This window comes from Mus caroli, unplaced genomic scaffold (assembly GCF_978045245.1).
Source record: "Mus caroli unplaced genomic scaffold, Mus_caroli_1 scaffold_10, whole genome shotgun sequence".
NCBI classification, from domain to species: domain Eukaryota; kingdom Metazoa; phylum Chordata; class Mammalia; order Rodentia; family Muridae; genus Mus; species Mus caroli.
Genome location: NW_028227265.1, coordinates 20,121,831 through 20,127,670, shown reverse-complemented (window position 1 = coordinate 20,127,670; position 5,840 = coordinate 20,121,831). Strand labels below are relative to the sequence as shown.

Genomic DNA, 5,840 nt, shown 5'->3' with positions numbered 1-5,840 from the left:
TAAGCGCTGCAGGTGGGCATGAAGGTGCCACCCCACATTACCACAGGGGAAAGAAAAAAGACCGGAACTGTGAAAGCTACCTGGCTCTGTAATGCACGTTTGCAAAGCCTGCTGTTGGAGTTAGTGACAGGGGAGCCCCTCTACCTCTGGGGCTTCTGCAGAGCAGTGAGCTTTGGTGGATCAATACTTTAGTCTTGTCATGCTAATTGCTCATTGGTTGACATTCATGATCCTTCCTTGCTCCCTCCCTATGTAAACTCCTTACAGCTGGAACAGATGCAAAAATCCAGAGCCTTCCAAGCCAAGCTCCTGCAGAAGACAGAAGGCCTAGAAGCCAAGGTACGATGCTCCCCCCACCCCCTCAGCACCCCCCCCCCCATTTTCTCATCCTTCTTCTACTTTAAAAAGCTTCATGTCTGTCTGAGTGTGGTAAGGATAGGGAGGCGCAAGAACAAATGCACAGAGTAACTATCCTCCGACACATAACTGGTGTTGCCGTTTTCAGAACAAAACAAGATCTCTGCTTCCTTCCACTCCCTCCAAACACAAACATGCGAACAAATAAAAACACCCATCCACCCATTCTGGGAGTTTTGGTCGCAGCCCTTCTGTTGGGGTGATTGTGACTCTTCAACATTCCACAATGAGCAGGTACGTGCACTGTCCTCTCTGCTCCCGGTCTAAGGCACTTCAGACAAAGCTAAAGAATGAGAGAGGGGGGAGCAAGAAGGCACTGTGGGGTGTGTGTGTGTGTGTGTGTGTGTGTGTGTGTGTGTGATCACGCCTACCATATTGGCTTCCTGTCCCTGGAACATCAGCTTTCTAGCTGGCTGAGCCTGTCCCCATGATTGTACAGGGTCGCCACTGAGCCCACCTCAACTCCTACCCTGTGAGCTTTAGGCCTGTGCTACGCAGGGTTTTGTTAAGCTGTTTAGTATTAATTGATTTTTTTCTCCCATTTTTTTTTCTTTCTTTCCCTGGGCGGGTCAATAGCTGGATGCTTCAGGAGCAGAGGATCTATCAACTGCAGACCAAGCTAGGGAGCTGCCGACAAACCTGGAACGGTAACCTGGCTAGCTCCGGGAGCGCCGACGGCACTCGGTGGCCCAGCAACGGGCAACAGGAAACGTGCAGTGGCCACGAGGCAAGAAATCGACTCTGACCCGATCATTGACACCTGGTAAGTTTCTTTACTTTTGAAAAGTGAGGCAAAAGATCACCACATCTTTCTTTCCTGACTCAAAAAGTATCGGCAGTGTTTTGGCTGATTTTAGTAATGAGCAAATTCTAGAAGCCCCCCCGCAGACCTGGGAGCATGGGCTGGAGGGGGTAAATGAGGATTCGTGGGATAGATAAGGGTGAACCAAACTCTGATCCGAAGGTGAGCCACTGCAGCCAAGCAGATGTCCTGGGCATTGATCCTTACATTGTGTTATTGATTTTCTCTTGGGGCCAAGAATAGGGTGGACCTATGGAGGACAAGAGCGAAACCGACACCTTCCCGGAGGGCCAAGCGGCCCTAATCGGTGATAACAGTGTTAAGTGGTCAGCCTAGATATGAGGTTTGCTTGGATCTATTGATCTGTGCTCCCCTGGGATATAAATCCTTCTGAATTTGCTTCCGTGGATATAAATATTTATAATTAAAATAGCCTAGGAGCCTCGTATGGGCGCAAGGAGAGTGGCCCATTCCAGGTTAAAGCTCCCACACTTCTTTGCACACGTCTCCCACTCGGCACCCCTTTGTACATCTTGCCTTCTGTTTGGAAGCCAACTCTCAGCCCCTCGGTGTAGCAGGCACGGTGTCTATCAGAAGCCAGGTGAAAAATCCTTTCTTTCTGACTGCAGCTTCCAGCTGAGGAGCGAGTGTGGCTTCCCAGGGAGGGCTGTGTAATTCATGTACATTCAGGATGCAGGACTCAGAAAGAAATGGGCTATCCGAGTGATGAGGGGGATACAGGACGGGGGAAAAAAGTATATGCTTTGTTTCTGCTTTTATTGGTGAATCAGTTTGGATCACACGACAAACAGGCTTTACGCCGCAAATGTTTTCCCCAAGGCTGATGAGACCCTGCAATGGCCACCTTTGCGATATTCGCACTAGGAGAACAACTGGACGAGTCCCACATTCCAGCTTCCTACCACCTCATAAGTGTAGGCTTGGGAGGAGGGAGCAGAGCACCCTTACAAACAGGAATGGAAACGGAGGGATAGTATAGGAAGTCTCCCCAGCAGCAGAGCCATGAATCCAGCCAGCCAGATAACATTGATCAAAGCTTGCCACACGCTGGAAAGACAGCCCTCAACATCCAGTCAGCTTTAGGTTTTAGAAATCTAGGTGGAAGAGCATGTGGGTTTAAAAAAAAAAAAAAATCTGCTGTGCTCCTTAAACTAATTATCTGCTTATGTGTTTGGAATACAATCTTTAGAAATTGGGGATTTCCATTTTGATCAGCCTTACTTTGGTATTAATAGTGTGTCTGCTCTGAGCATGTTTCATTAATGTGTAATTTATGGTAACAGAATTAAATACTTGAAGATCTTAGATTGGCCAGGAATGTACATTAGTGGTTGTGTATGACTGCATGGAATATTGGGCAATTGTATTGTTTTATTTTTCTCCTGATTGTAGACTATTTCATCATCCCAGAAACTGATAAATGCCCATGTGGCAGGGGTCTGGATTTGGGAAACAGTGATCATAGGCAACTTAGTAATTAATATTTCTCTATTTGCACTTAAATGTCCTTTTACAAGATTCATATTAGGCTTTGCTTTTGTGAGTTGGTTTGGTTGTTTTTATCCAGATGTGCTATATTCAAAACTCAAAGGCATCTTGTCCGACTCTTTTAGTGGATGGCTGAAGATTAGGGACTATTTCAACTGGTAGTCAAGGGTCAGTATTAGGGATTCCATTTGACTTGGATGATTTATACACAATAAAGTCTCACAAGTATAACTGCAATGGCTTTGTTTTGATGTGGGGACATCTGCAAGTGTTCTTGAAGCTGAAAACCACTTCAAACTAGAAAGAGAAGACACTCTGGAGTGTCCTGTATTCCTTCACAACCGTGGAGAGAACTGGAATGTGCCTCTCTTTGTTTGATTTATTTTAACACCCCCCCCCCCGGCAAATGTGATATATTTTCTCTGTAGAAATAAGCGTCCAATATTGATGTGAAGATGGAAGGCCCAGGCTGGAACTTAAATCTCCCTTTCCTAGGCTCTAATGAAAAGCATAATTACTAGAAATAGACTTTTTATCTATCCCATGATCTGTGTCTTTCCCTTCCTCTGTGCATCGTTTGTCAGTGTTCGCTTGCATGTTAGCTGTGGGCAAAGTGATCAGAATTTTAAAATGGAATTAAATCCCACCAATTAAATGTGTATTTGTTTATGCTCTTGGTCTCACGAACTCTAGACGGCAGATACATAAACTGATGCCTGTATTTTTGCTACAGGTTGTATTTGCAAGCTCATTGCTAGCTTCAGGGAAATAATTTAATTACAGGGTCATCTAGCTACTGAGGATAACAAGGCATTGCCTTGTAGGAATCTAACTCCTGTGTTACACATGTGTTCATATACTGTACTCTCATTTCTTAGTTTATACATATAGACAGATTTTTTTCCAACTCAATCTAATGGTCTTGATCTTCAATATATCCAATAATGAAGGTTATGATGAAATCTCACTGTAATTTCTAATATTTATGACAAAATATGATTATATAAATATTTTGCTGTTATTTCCTTGTTAGTAACAGACCTATTGTGTTTCAAAACTCTTGAGCATTTTGACATGCTCATTTGGCTCTCAGAACAAACGTAAGAGATAACTTAGAGCAGTGGTTGTTGTGGCTGTTTTACTGATGAAATAGCATGTACACGGGGACACATTTTAATGTCAGACTTAAGGCTAAGACCTGAAACCATGGGTTTCCGGTCAAGTGTTCTTTTCATGGCTATCAGCTGTCTCTGTTAATGTTTGACAACATTTTAGCATATTCAACTACAACCAATGAAATACATGTATGCAAATGTTGATTGATCTTAAATGAGCCTTAGCAACTTAGCCATTCCCCACCTCAAAGGGCAGAGGAGCTGTTCAGCCATCTTTCTTTGCCCCTTATCAAATCACAGCCTGCCCTCGATTCTGAGGTCATTCGAGACCTATTTTGTTAGAAATTCTGTGTGAGCTGTTAATACATCTTAAAGATTTGTTGCCCAGTGTGTTCTATGAAAATTTGGAAAATGACTGTTGCTCACTGTGTTTTACAGAGTCGTTACATATATATTGTGTCTTGATGCCTCTTCTTAATAAAACAGTATGTAAAGTTTGAAACATCAAGTGATTAAAATCTAGAATAAGCTATTCCTTTGGAGAATTCTTAACCTTGCTGAATCAGGTACCACCTGAAACCCATGTCAACTTTGCAAAAATGATTCTATTGTATGTGTGAAGAAAAAGGCATACAGACTAACAAGGGAAGCCAATCAGTATAGAAATTTACTTGTTAAGAGATTAAAGCAATTAAGTATTAAAATCAGTTTTTTTTTTGATACACTAACAGGTATTTCTTATTAAAACACTGATGTAGCCCAGTAGTAGATGTATAGTAAATACAATATTAAAGCAAAAATGACCATAAAAGATGTCAACTGCTTACAAGGATGTATTTATATAATACAAAAACAGTTGCGATTTCTATAGGTGACACTAATAGTGGCATTATTAATGTTGCTGTGGTTTGTCTCCTATATTTGCAATGGAAGAAAATTCAATGCTAATGAAAACAGAAAGATTTTGTCTTGTTTCCCCAATCCATGTTCATAGGCTTGCTGCACTCTCTCTAATCCTTGGAAGTCTGTGGGTGCCTGTTAAGAAGCCCTCCTCCTGAACAGCTTGCACTTCTCCTACAAAGCTTGACTGAAGCATCCAATAGAACATTAGCAGCCCTCCCTCAGCTGGAGTCCGTGGCTACTCTTCTGTGCCCAGAGGGCTCTACAATCTCTCCAGCCTGGCACCTGGATCTGTGTCAACTTGCTTTGTCCCTCCTGCAAGAGGGTCACTCCTGAAAATGTAGATAATGCCTTGGACTTTACCACGCCTAGCACAGTATCTAGTCTATATCGTAGATATTTTACTAGACGATGAAAGGAATAAAGATGGGAAAATTCAAAGGCAGAGAGCCTTTTAAAGACCACAGACTTTACAATTTGAAATTAATGTTGGTAGATTGATGGTTTGCTTGGGTCAAATTCTCTCTTGATCCCAGGGGCTAAGATAACCACGTGGACCTGTCCTGTTTCCCCTTCAGTGCAAGTCTCAAGTAATAACCTCTTTAAAGTCGTATGTTCAGGATGGAGGGATGGCTCCGTTGTTAAGAGCACTTGTTGCTCTTGCAGAGGACCCAGGTTCAATTCCCAGCATCCACACCCACCCATAAATCTAGTTCTGGGATTCTGATGCCCTCTTCTGACCTCTTCAAGCACCAGGCATACACAGAGTACACACACACACACACACACACACACACAGGTATGCACACATGCACGGACAGGCAGACAGACAGATAGACAGACAAAACACACACAAAACAAAATGGGTAAATCTAATAAAAAATTAGGTCACATTAATGACCATTAAGCCAATATTAATGACCTACTGTGATTAGTACCTGAAGTTCAGATCTGTTCAACTTCTTGTAAACGTGTAAGGTGAGGACCACCTTGACCCTCATTTGCAAATGTGAGGGAAGGGCAGGCTGTCATGGAGATAAAGGACTTTTTTTCTGAGCTTTTCTGAACCTTACCAGCCGACTTTTAAAAGACAGGCA

General features: G+C 42.9%; 1 long non-coding RNA gene across 1 annotated transcript; it reads left to right on the top strand.

Annotated features, from left to right (window-relative positions):
- The first annotated feature begins 692 nt into the window (after nucleotides 1–692).
- LOC110300741 (uncharacterized) lies at nucleotides 693–5,205 on the top strand. The gene is made up of 3 exons (XR_002378616.1): nucleotides 693–740; nucleotides 994–1,180; nucleotides 4,838–5,205. It is a non-coding gene; the product is annotated as an uncharacterized LOC110300741 (long non-coding RNA).
- The last annotated feature ends 635 nt before the right edge of the window (nucleotides 5,206–5,840 follow it).